Here is a 14,207-nt window from a genome sequence, read left to right as displayed (position 1 = left end):
TGTTGAACGAATAAAATCAATGTCGTAGAAGAGCTCGATGAAGAACTTCCCTGTAAAGGCACGGTAGGGAATCACAAAACGATTAACCCTAATACAATAAATGCATGTAATATTTATAGTCTAACGCTAGCTCATAATGACGGATGGGCAGGCCCAATCTGCAAATAATAAAGATGAATTACAAGCATAAAAAAATTGACACAACATAATAAATATCCCAACAAAAGTTATGATCTTCAGAAGATGTAGCTGTCTGAGAGCATGACACGTGGCAGAAACCCTAATTTTTCAGAGCTTACGACGTGATCATGTATTCTCATGACATAAGAGTTATCTAGGACACTAATCAAAGCTAGAAAACACATGGTAAGGCTATGAGATAATTCATGGAACATCACGATTTGAGCAAATCATCCTCACGATGTGAGAAGTCATCCGGACACCTTTCGAAGCTAGAAATGCAAATGTAAAGTCTACGAGATGATACACAAAAACAAACTTTAATTAGAAAGTCCGACCCGTTGTCTCATTACACCAAATTTCCTCTCTCTCTCTCTCTCTCGTCTGTGAAAGGCGTTCCTTGACCCGAGCCCGACGATCACAAACCGCTGACCGTTTCCAGTTAAATTCTAATTAAGTCACGCTGATAATACAAGTATTGATCAAAGTATTTGTTATTGATCCGGGAGCATGGATTAGACATAAGTCAATTATCCCTAATCTGAGAGTATGGAAAGGCCATAGTTATTGATCTGGGAGTATGGATCAAACATACCCGGTCCGAGAGTATGGATTAGGTAAAGAGGTAAATTTTAGATCTGAGAGTATAGACTGTGTCGTTGTGAGTGTCGACGGGGTGGGATAAATTGCTTATATGAGGCGAATTTATATATGTTATGGTGTTCTAAAAACACACAAATATATATATATATATATATATATATATATATATATATATATATATATATATATATATATATATATATATATATATGATACAACATTGTAGGATTGAAATCCCTATGTACTCACTAGGTTATCAGTTTATTGGTATTATAGGTGTCGATATGAAGCTATATTACACTGAGAGATGAAAAGAGATGTAGATCACTAGTGTAAATGAATATAAGGTCTGTTTATGCTTATGTTTTTGTATTAACGATGACATCCCAAAGTTTTAATAAAAACAAAATACATTTCTTCGAAAATTCTTTGATAATATATTTATCATGTTTTTTTGGGAAAAAATTCCACAATATTATTCTTTAAAATGAATACTCTGATTTCCAAATAAGCATAAATAAAATTTTTAAAATGACCTTGAAAATGGTGATGTCACAGTTGGTATCAGAGCATTAGTTTAAGCAAACTAGGAGTAAGGATTTATTTCTAGAATTAAACTTAGAATGATAAGAGATGATCGTGAGGAGTGTGTCTATTATATTTTAGGTAGTACACCTAAATTGAAACAAGCACTAGCTTACTTTAGGATTAGATGCCTAAATTACGTTTATGCTCTAAATGATTAATGCTATAATATACCTTATATGCTTTATGATGTTATTGTTTGATCTGATCTATGGTCTGTTGCCGACCAGATATGGAAACTTTATGTGTTCTGATTTCTAAACGTTTAATTATGATATTAGAACTGGCATATAACTTTTCAGAGTGATGAGGAGATTTATATGTCAATCATAAATAAAGCTTTCCCTGTCTTAACTCTCATCACTACACACCGAACGTCTGATTTGGTGTATAGATCGACATGGTGAGAACACAAAGCAGAAACATTAATGGAAATGCTAATCAACGACCTGTGATTAAGCGTGCACCAGAAGTAGCAATTGCACCTGGACCAATCACAATGGCAGGAGTCTAAGCCACGATCCATGCAATGATGGTCGGACAGAGGGAAGAGATGATGTAGATGTTGCAAAATAATAGGGATGCACCTACTGTGCTTGTTAAACAGCCTGAACTGAATGAAGTTCGGTCAGAAGATGGAAACTCTAGTAAAACCGTTGGCCAAGCTGAACCACCAGTGGTTAGAAGAAATAACCAAGACGAAGGGATCAAAAGGAACGAATGCAAGTACAAAGACTTCATGATTTGAAAATCGTCGGCTTTCACTGGGAAAGAAGATCCAATAGGAGTTATGGACTGGATATCTGAAATAGAGTTAGCTTTCATAATGTGAGGTTGCAAGGGCAAGGTACAAACCACTTATATAGTATGTCAGTTTAGGGGTGCGGCTGTTTGTTGGTGGAACGCATTGGGAAAGATTATAAGCCCCATTGAGCCACTACAACTAATAAGTGAAGAATTCTTGGTACACTTTAAATGCAAGATCTACTCAACCGAAAACGTGCTAGAATTAGAGAATCAGTTCTTGACATTGAAAAAGGGCACCATGTCCATTGGTGAGTATACCCATGCTTTCATAGACAAGACGGAGTTTGCATGGCGTATCATTCCAGACGAGCTAACAAAAATCGACTGCCATGGGAGTACACTATGCTAGTACATCAGACACCTACTGTTGAGGCAACCATCTGGGTTGCTAAGTCTGTTGAAGAAATGATCAAAGGCAAAACTGCCAACAAGGTTGAAGTTGTTGAGAAGAGGAAGTTTGAGGGGTCTTCAAGATCTAACAAGAGAAATATGTTCCCAAAGTTTGACCCCAACAACAAAAGGTATAGGGATAACAATGAAGAAAAGTAGTGTGACAAGTGTAAACACATTGGGAGATGCTCTAAAGAGGTGATATACTTCAAATGCAGAAAGACTGCTCACTATGTTGGTGAATTCCCAGCCAAGAGAGAAGTATGCTTTAAGTGCGGTGAAGAGGGACACTTCAAGCAAGACTGGCCAAATAGGGAAGGAGCTACGAAGCCAAACGTACCACCAAAGCAAAAGGAAAGAGCATTCCACATCATCCTTGATGAAGTAGGTGACAATGCAAGGGATCAAGTGTTAGGACTTAAATATCCGAAGATCGGGATATGAAATAGCCACATAGATTGTATCATGTGGTGTAGCCTAATATTAGAGGCATATTGTAGGGTGAACTTGAACACCTATGTAATCGTTTCAAGAAATAATATAAAGCTTTGTTATGTTATCCGATGTGTTAAATGACTATGTGAAATTCTTGTATGGTGACTTCAAAAACTACGAGACAATACTGGGACAAGTATGAGTAGGTGTGAATGGTAGTAGAGGCCTATACTATCGGAAGCATAGGACTCGCACTTTGATCAAGGAAAGTCACAAGCTTACGAAGCCGCTAGTAATTGATTCCACTTTTTTCAACTACGTCGGTACCATCATTTCAGTAATGACTAAGAAGATGATTCTTTTTCCGACCCTAGTGGTCATATCAAATCGAGTCCGCCAAGATGAGTATGTTACGTGGTTTAGAGAACCAAGATCAACATCCGAATTAAGCCAGAAGATTGAAGTGAAAGATAACCGAAGCGATCAATAGAGGTATTGTGATCATTGATAAAGTAAGATTTTTGTCGCTAGAAGTGCTACATGCTAGAATGTGATTATATCACATTAGAATATGAAGGAAGATATACTCTCATATGTGCATATTTAGTGTGTATTAAGTGTAGTTTATTATTCATATATTAGCTAAATTGTTGCATATTATGGACAAAAGGTACTTAAAAGTGTTAAATTATGTTTTTCAGTCCAAAGATGAAGCTCGGAAGCGAAAGGAAGCAAGAGAAGCGGTTAGGAGCTCAAGAGTGGAAAGAAGAAAGAAAACACCCATAAAAGGCTTCTACTCGTCGAGTCTGACCTTGACTCGACGAGTCCGGTCGCGGATTCAGAAAGATAAGCATTCGAAAGTCAAGATAGTTATCAGATTACGACTATTGTGAGAGGGACTCGACGAGTCACCATATGACTCGACGAGTCGGGATGCATATATAAAGATAACTCTATAATGCGAAAAGGGGGAATTCTGGGAAGTTTGAGAAGTGTTTAGCTGCGAATAAGAAGCCAGAAGAACCCTAGAAGTCGACCAAGGAAGCTAGAATCCAATCCCGAGAGTAATTAAGGCGTAATTTCATCATTCTACTAAATTCTTTTGTTTTGTCAACATGATTAAGCAACTTGAACTTATTTGTTTGCTGTTATTTACCTTAGTTATGAACTAATTTCTTTATACTTCTGTTTGGGGATACAAAGTTGACAATATGGTTTGATTGATTGGTAGGATTAATTCCAAGTTGGTGATTAATTGTTATTTTAGCTTGCTAAAGAACCTTGTGTATGAATGATAATTAATTTTCTGTTAATAGGAAGATAATTGATTAGCATGAACATCTATTGATTATCAACCTCATATGATACGTGACCACTATATCATATGTCTAGGATTAATGAATATGAAACTAGGATTAATAAGGAAATTGAGTAAATTTATGTGCAAGCTTGTAAGATGACCATCGAACAAGAGGTTAATTAAGAATAACGAATTAATTAGCTATTGCAAGTCTAACTTAACCCGAATAATTAATCTAGTAAATATAATTAAATTAAGCAATTGGCCACTGTTTGAATTAGTTTATTTACTAAGGATTAGGGTAGTGAACACAACTTAATCACTTGAATCGGTAACCAACGAAAGAATTAATCCATTGCACTATTACCTTAGAATCAACCATCAAGTTAACCGAGTTGAACTAAACAGAAGTTTCTTTCCCATTATTGAATCTAGTTAATTTGTTCTTTTCTAGTCTTGCATTAGTTTTAGTTAGTAAGTTTCTAGTCTTGTAAAACTAGAGAAAAAACCTTTATTTGCTAAATTAACTTAGATAGAATTAGTTTTTAATTTAATTTGCCGTTCCCTGTGTTCGATACCCTGCTTATTTAGCTATATCACAATTGATAGGTTCACTGCCTTTTGTGTGTTATTTGATAATTAAAGTAGGATTAAAACTAAGTGAGTTTTACACACATCAAGTTTTTGGCGCCGTTGCCGGGGAACGGTTCTAAAATTAGCATTAAAATTCTAATTCAATCGATCCTTTGTGTAAGATTCATCTTACACAAAGTTAATTTCTGTTCATTTTTTGTGTTTAAGTTCTAGTTAAAAAAAAAAAAAAAAAAATTATTTAATCGCTGATTTTAACGTGAACTCGGCGAGTCTGACGCTAAATCAGCTTTAATTTTTGTTCTTTTTTACGCGTTTTGTTTTGTTTTAGTTTGCAGTTGGTTCATGACCCGAGGATCTGCTGCGCCTCTAATTCCCCCTTTTGAAGATCCGGAAACCGCATTAAGAAGAAACAGGGGCAAAACCGTTGGAGAAACCGCTTCCTCAAGGAACTCACCACTCAAAAACCTCAAATCCGTTTTTAGCAAGAAGAGGAGCAGCAAAGAAGGAGCATCCAGTGCGTCGTTGACAACCGAAGATCCGACCCCAAAAGACACCGATTACGATACCGAAGAAGAAAGCGAGCACACATCCGAGTTTGAAGATGACTTAGCCACCGCTATGGCTAATATTGACGAAATTCCCATGGGGGAGTGGAAGAAAAGGATGCGTGATGACACCGGCCCGGGACTTGTGCAACCCGCAATCCCCGCTACCGCTACGTTTGAACTAAAGGGCCATATTCTCGCTCAACTCAAGGAGATACCATTTCACGGGAGAGATCATGAAGACGCCTATAAGCACTTAGATGAAGTAAATGACGTGGCGGATTACTTCAATGTACCTAATGTGCCCCGCGAGGTCCAGCTACTACGCATGCTTCCTGTCACATTTAAAGGAGCTGCAAAGGATTGGTTGAAGTCACTCCCTCCCGGATCGGTTACCACGTGGGCCAAAATGAAAGAAGAATTCATAGATCACTTCTGCCCACCTTCCAAGATAGCCAAGCTAAAGAAAGCCATTGCCAACTTCGAGCAACAACCCGGCGAGTCCCTTTATGAAGCTTGGGAAAGATACAAGAGCCTACTTCGAAATTGCCCCCACCTCGATCGCAATAGCCAACAAGAGGTCTCTATCTTTTATGATGGGGTAAATGTCACCACGAGGCAACTACTCGATTCACAAGGCCCACTCACCCGAAAGCCACCTCAGGAAATAAAGGAGTTAATTGAAGAATTCTCTAGGCACTCTAGAGAATACCACAACCCGAGGAATGAAGTGAGTCGTGGAGCAGTAAATTCGGTAAACGATGGTATGGCGGCGGTGATAGCTAAACTCGATAGCCTAGACCGAAGAATGACGAAAATGGATCAAACGATCCATGCTATTAGAGTCGGATGTGAAAATTGTGGCGGTCCCCATCTTACCAAGGATTGTGATCGAGATGAGAATGGAAATAAGAAAGCTCAAGTATTCTACTCCAGCGGCGATAGATACGATGAAGACTGGAGGAAACCGAAGAAGGAATGACTCCCATACGAAGAGTACAGAAAGGCTAAGGAAGAGAAATATAAGCAGAGGGAGAGGGGTTATTATCAAAAGGAAGAGCCGGTGACGGACAAGAAGACGAATTTAGAAGACATACTTACGAAGTTCATAAGCGCATCCGAGAGAAGACATAATGATCATGATGTGGCAATGCAAGAAACCAGAAACATGTTGAGGAATCATCAAGCTTCTATTCTCAACATAGAGAAACAGCTGGGCCAACTTGCACATCAAGTAAACGAAAGAAGACCGGGCCAACTTCCGAGCGACACCCAACCCAATCCAAGGAATGAGAACGTGAGCGTAATAATCGCCAGCGGTGATGAAGAATTGGCAGAAACATTAAGAGTCTCCAAGAAGAAGGCAGACAAGGAAGAAAAACCAGAACAAGAAGAACTCGACACGACTCGCCGAGTCACCATAGTGGACTCGACGAGTCCAGTCAGGAATAAAGAAAACGCGAGTTTTCTGAAGCCATACAATCCTCCTTTGCCCTACCCATCCAGAGCCATGCCTTCAGAACAAGTTCAAGCCTATAGAACCTTCATGGAGCATGTGAAAGCGTTACAAGTCAATATGCCATTCGTGGACACAATGCTCCAAACTCCCAAATACTTTAACTTGCTCAAAGGTCTGTTTGCTGCCAGGAAAGATCTTGCTGAAGTCGCAGAGGTATTGATGAGTGAGCTGCCTGAGAAGAAGGGTGATCCGGGCAACATAGTAATTCCGTGCAATTTTGGTAATGAAGTTTCTACACAAGCATTGGCTGATTCAGGGGCAAGCATTAATTTGATGCCCTATTCATTCTTTAAGAAGCTGAATTTACCAGCACCAAAGCCGGTAAATATGAGAATCCATTTGGCAAACAAAACAATTATTCATCCACAAGGCATATTTGAAGATCTCCTTATCAAGGTGGACAAGTTTATTTTCCCAGTAGACTTCGTGGTGGTGGAGATGAAAGAAGACCCCGAAATACCAATTATTTTGGGAAGAACATTCTTAAACACCGCGTGTACCCGAATTGACATATCTGAGTCTACTTTGACATTAAGAGTGGGTGATGAGTCGGTGATGTTTAAAGCTAATCCAGAGGTCAAGCAATAAGAAGAAAAGAGAGAAGAAATCTCATTTATCCAATTGGATGATGAGGTATTGCAAAGAGAGCTTGAAATTCTACTAAAAGAAGACCCAAGTAAGTTCACGCTTCACTCAGCAGAAGTTGAAGATGCTAACAAAGACCTGGAGGAGCTAGAGAAGCTGCTGGAAGGAACCGACTCAAACAACAATCCAAAATTGATGGAACCCGACCCGACTCGCCGAGTCACCATAATGGACTCGACGAGTCCAGTCGATATGGACAAAAACTTGACCCAAGCTGATTTGTTTGTTGACAGTTCTTCACATACCCTGGATTCAATTACTGTTAGTGATTCTTTGAAAGAACGATCGGCAGAAGAAGTAAAAGGAATGGAGGTCCAACACGCTAATGTGGCATGCCTTGATACGATGCCATTTGGAGAAGAGTCGAGCACAAAAGAGGATGAGGACATTAATGGAAGCAGAGCGGAAGCTGATCACCAATTCACCACTAAACCTAGAGCACGGACCGCTATGAAATACGAAGTTATCAAATTCAAAGAAAAGGATGTTCAAGAGTTGGTGAAAAAGCATGGTTTGAAAAAGAAGAAGAGGAAAAGAGAAGCCCAAACAGCTGAGGAAGATACTGAGAAAAGGAGGAGAAACGAATTGAAAAGGGCCTACAAGAAAAAGATTCACGCTTACAAGACTAAGTATAAACCGCAAAAAGTGAGGCGTACATTCCCGATGCTTGAAGGCGACAAAACGTAAATGGGAAGGAGTCTAGCTAATGACTCCTCAAAAAGAAGCGCTTGGCGGGAGGCAACCCGTCGTTAGAGTTTGCTTTCTTTTACCCTTTAGTTTTTTTTTTTTGTTTTTTTGCTTTGTGTTTCAATTTTAATATTCCAAATCATCGGACTTGTCTGCTTAAGGGAGCGCCTAGCTTAAGAGTGGGGTGAAAAGATCTTGAATAAATAACAAAATTTTAAAAATTAGAAATGTTTTACAAGAGACTCGTCGAGTCTGACCCTGACTCGACGAGTATATACTGATTTCAGAAAAAAGTTTGACTGCGCGATTGGACTCGCCGAGTCGGACCCTGACTCGACGAGTCGACCTTATTTACAGAAAAAAATAAACATTTTCAAAATTACTTTTACATCAAATAGGGTTTTAACCCTAAACATTCAGTTTCCACACCACACTCGCCGGGTGCCTCTCTTTACAAACTCTCTCCCAAGCATTCAAGTATTCTTCAACTTTTCTTCCAAATTCTCAAGGTTTAAACTCAAAAGGTAACAACTTTCTTCTTGATTTCTAGATAGAATGTGATTATAAGGTCATCTACACTTGCAATTTCATGAAAAAAACCCGTTTTTGAAAAAGTGTTTAAATTCTAGGTTTTCAATTCTGTCATGAATATTGTTGTTTTCAACGTTTAATGTGGCCTTATTACTTAGTAGGAAGTCCCTGAACAAAACCCTTGCAAGAATTTAAAGGTTACATGGTTCAATTTTGTGAGACCCGTCGACTGACTCGTACAGGTCGCACGACTCGTCGAGTCGGGCATGGACTCGACGAGTCCAGTCGATTTCCAGAACAGTTCGATTTTTTTAACTATATTCTGTGTTTTCTGGGTCTGGTTTATATGTTTTGCAGGAATCATGTTCAGAAGAGGACAATCTTCAAGGGGTATCCAAGGGGAATTTCCATGGTTGAATTTCCCACAAATCGAATCCGCTTCAACAATGCGGAAGTGGAAGAAGAAACTTTCCGATATTAAAAAGAAGGAGGTCTATGTCCCGAACAGAATTGACTGGGAATGGTTGCAAAATGTTCGGTATGAAGAAGAATTAGCTCCGTACCTTTTAAAGGAGTTTCATCATGACGGCGAGTCAATGATATGTGATGGGTGTAGCCGGGTCTTCCGCATACAAGAGCCGGTATATTTGGAGCTTTGCTTGGAGTTTTTCTCCACGGTATCTTTTACCGGTGGAGTGGATTTATTTCATCCGGCGAGCTTCACGTTTTGTCTTGGAGGCGAGTATCATCAATGCTCGGTGGTGGATCTTGCTTTCCGGCTAGGGATTTATGATCAACCTTTGGTTTCAACGAACCTCTTTCGGGCCTTTTTGGCAACCACTCACATGGTGTTTCCCGATGGGGTTACTAGCACAGGTTGGTGGAACACTATAGGGAATAAAGTTTATATCCCGAAGTCTGCGCAAGAAGGGAGCATCCGATCCCCGACTCACCGCCTCATTCACCGCCTTATTTCCTCCACCATCAACCAAAGGAAGGACGATGACAAGGTTTCAAACCTTGATGTGTTTTACCTATGGAGCATTATCACGCCCGGCGTCTTTTGCAACATCCCGTGGTGCATTGCTTCATACCTCTCAGCGGGTGCGGTCAAAGATCGCAAAACATCGCGCATCAATGGAGGCATGTTTGTCACCCGATTGGCTAATTCATTCGGGTTGATGAACCGTGGTGCCTGGAACCTCCTAACATTGATCCCGACACCCCCATTTAATCCCATTCTTTTCCGCAGGGCACGAATTATTGAAGACTATGGTGGTGGCCATTATGCCATCCCAAATGATGACTCGGTTGTAGGTCCCGAAGCACCGGGAAGGAGGGTGAGATCGCGAAGGGAAAGGGATGTGGAGGATGAGCCGCCAGTGATTCCGGTAGAGACAGAAGATGTACCAATGGATTGGTACAATATAGAGATGAGGCGGATGCAAGACCAAATGGCGCGGGGGCTAAATTTTAGCAACCAATCCCACATACGACTGTTTGACCACTTCAATATTCCACATCTTGATGGTGGGAATTATCCATACATTCCATCGTGGGACGAGAGGATTAGTGCACGCCAAAGCGGAGCGGGAGGAAGTGGCGCCAACGATGATGAGGAGGAAGAAGAGGATTGATTTTTTTTTTGTGTTTTTGTGTTCAAACAATTTCAATTGTTATTTTGTTTTGTTTTTGGTGTGTATGCTTTGAGATATTATTATGTTTAATAGTTGTTTGCTTTAGTTATTTTCAGGATTGCATTTTGATTGCTTGCTTAGGATGAGGTAAAGCATGGATGTTTTTGCGTGGGAGAGCGAGTCAAGGAAGCGAGTTTTTAACATCAAAGTGTCAAGTCCGGTCTTAGGAGTGTGAGCGATTGAGTCCGCATGTGAGGAAGGGGTAATGAAGTTGTTAGAGACTCAAACAGTTGCCACATACCAAAGTTTTTCATTCAGTGGCCAACTCGTCGAGTGCACTAAGCTGACTCGACGAGTCGCTGTGTATTTCAAGATATTTTTAGAAGGCGCGCTGCTACTCGGCGAGTCCATCATCAGACTCGACGAGTCAGTCATCTTTTGGGCCGAACGACTGCTGATTTGATGCCAATACTTATACCACTTGCATCCTTCTAATTCCATATCCATTCTTAAAGATCTTATGCCGATTTTCGCATATTAGAGCGACCCACACGATACATGGATGAGATTGTTCCCATGTATGAAGTTTATTGAAGATGGAGCTTAAATGAGAGTGATCAACCTATCCACTGCTATCCCAGGGGAGTTTGTTCCAATACCCTCTTTATTTTTCTGTTTTTATGCATAATTTGCAATGAGGGCATTGCATCACATAAGTGTGGGGTAGGGGGTTGGTTGCATATTAGTCAATTTTAAAAATTTTGCATACCAAAAGGATTATTTAGGATTTAATTTAGACAATTTTGGTAAAGAATTAGGATTCCATGTTAGAATTGTGTTAATAATTGCATGACAACCCAAATGTTTAGTTGAGCCTATACACGTTCTAGTGCATTTGTGGCTTCCTTATTTCAGTGAAATCATGAGACAAAAACACGACCCTGCTCAGCCTGAGAGATGTAATATGTTTAGCAACCTAAACCTGAAATGTATCCAGGAAGATTTTTATCATTAGCCAATAAAGGTTGAGATTGAGCGCCCCTTCTTAAGCATGTAGGGATTTGAGTGAAAAAAAGTGAGGTATACATGTAAAAAAAGAAAAAAAAAAGAGAATTACAAGAAAAAGTTTGAAGAATTTTTGGAGCGTCAAAGTCAAGTATGAAATATGAAGATCGAAAATTCCGAAGAAATTAAAAAGTTGAAGATACCAAAAATCAAACAACGAAGGTGGTGAATTCAAAGTTATCCAAGATCAAATTATCAAGCAAGTGAAGAATTCCAAAGAGCTTCATAGTGGTATCGAAAAGTTGTAATTGTCTAGATTATGTATGCTTGGGTTGCTCAATTAAAAATACCTTGAGGGTAAAGAGGTTTTCTGAGGATGGATTCGAAGGGTTGCATAAAATGAGCATAGTTCGGGGTGAGTGGGCGAATGTTTATGAGGATTGTGAGTATTTGAAGTATGGGGGTTTTTAGGAATTTTAGACACAAATGCATGCGTTGCGGTCTTGGCATAATGGCTGGGTTGGATTGGAGTTATTATATGTGATTCTAATGTGTTAAAATTCAGTTTTGCTTGAGGGCAAGCAAAAGACAAGTGTGGGGTACTTTGATATGTGCATATTTAGTGTGTATTAAGTGTAGTTTATTATTCATATATTAGCTAAATTGTTGCATATTATGGACAAAAGGTACTTAAAAGTGTTAAATTATGTTTTTCAGTCCAAAGATGAAGCTCGGAAGCGAAAGGAAGCAAGAGAAGCGGTTAGGAGCTCAAGAGTGGAAAGAAGAAAGAAAACACCCATAAAAGGCTTCTACTCGTCGAGTCTGACCTTGACTCGACGAGTCCGGTCGCGGATTCAGAAAGATAAGCATTCGGAAGTCAAGATAGTTATCAGATTACGACTATTGTGAGAGGGACTCGACGAGTCACCATATGACTCGACGAGTCGGGATGCATATATAAAGATAACTCTATAATGCGAAAAGGGGGAATTCTGGGAAGTTTGAGAAGTGTTTAGCTGCGAATAAGAAGCCAGAAGAACCCTAGAAGTTGACCAAAGAAGCTAGAATCCAATCCCGGGAGTAATTAAGGCGTAATTTCATCATTCTACTAAATTCTTTTGTTTTGTCAACATGATTAAGCAACTTGAACTTATTTGTTTGCTGTTATTTACCTTAGTTATGAACTAATTTCTTTATACTTCTGTTTGGGGATACAAAGTTGACAATATGGTTTGATTGATTGGTAGGATTAATTCCAAGTTGGTGATTAATTGTTATTTTAGCTTGCTAAAGAACCTTGTGTATGAATGATAATTAATTTTCTGTTAATAGGAAGATAATTGATTAGCATGAACATCTATTGATTATCAACCTCATATGATACGTGACCACTATATCATATGTCTAGGATTAATGAATATGAAACTAGGATTAATAAGGAAATTGAGTAAATTTATGTGCAAGCTTGTAAGATGACCATCGAACAAGAGGTTAATTAAGAATAACGAATTAATTAGCTATTGCAAGTCTAACTTAACCCGAATAATTAATCTAGTAAATATAATTAAATTAAGCAATTGGCCACTGTTTGAATTAGTTTATTTACTAAGGATTAGGGTAGTGAACACAACTTAATCACTTGAATCGGTAACCAACGAAAGAATTAATCCATTGCACTATTACCTTAGAATCAACCATCAAGTTAACCGAGTTGAACTAAACAGAAGTTTCTTTCCCATTATTGAATCTAGTTAATTTGTTCTTTTCTAGTCTTGCATTAGTTTTAGTTAGTAAGTTTCTAGTCTTGTAAAACTAGAAAAAAAACCTTTATTTGCTAAATTAACTTAGATAGAATTAGTTTTTAATTTAATTTGCCGTTCCCTGTGTTCGATACCCTGCTTATTTAGCTATACCACAATTGATAGGTTCACTGCCTTTTGTGTGTTATTTGATAATTAAAGTAGGATTAAAACTAAGTGAGTTTTACACACATCATACTCCATTATGGAATTTGATTGTAAAAGACCTGAGTCTAAGTGTTGTATCATACGATGAAATGTCATTAGAACATGATCCATCTGTCTATTATGGTAATCGAATGAAAGAACTTATATCAAGTCTGTAATATAGATTGATTTTGTAACTCGAAGGTTACGATTGAAAGTCCAACGTGAAATAGAGAGCGGGTGCAAGATCGAGACATTATACAAGCCCTGTTTCGTTGATGATTTCGGGACGTAATCAACCTAAGGAGGAGATAACTGTAACGCCCGCAAATTCGGGCTAGTCAATTTAGAGACAATAGGTGTCAAAAATGATTTTTTTTATTGCAGATTATTTAGAATAAATAATCTTAACTAAGTTATAGTACATGTCATAAGGATTCCATATATATAAAGAACTCTGAAATCTGAGTTATAACAAAAAAATTATGATCCGTCGAAGTTTCGGCAAAACCGACATGCACCGGGAACCATAAAAAGTGAGTTGATGATAAAGTAATTTTTATCCTAAGTGATCTAAAAGAAGTTGTAGGGTACATCTCCACCTACGTGTGGATATAAAGAACGTAAAAATGGAGCTCATATGCAGCATTTATGATCTTCCGAAGATGTAGCTGTCTGAGAGCTTGACACGTGGCAGAAACCCTAATTTGTCAAAGCTCATGACGTGAGCATGTATTCTCATGACGTGAGAGTGCACCAGGACACTAATCAAAGCTATAAAACACCTGGTAAGGCTAC

Source organism: Lactuca saligna, chromosome 9 (genome assembly GCF_052625555.1).
Source record: "Lactuca saligna cultivar CGN05327 chromosome 9, ASM5262555v1, whole genome shotgun sequence".
Lineage (NCBI taxonomy): Eukaryota > Viridiplantae > Streptophyta > Magnoliopsida > Asterales > Asteraceae > Lactuca > Lactuca saligna.
The sequence above is the reverse complement of the archived record's forward strand: the minus strand, read 5'-3'. Positions refer to the sequence as shown.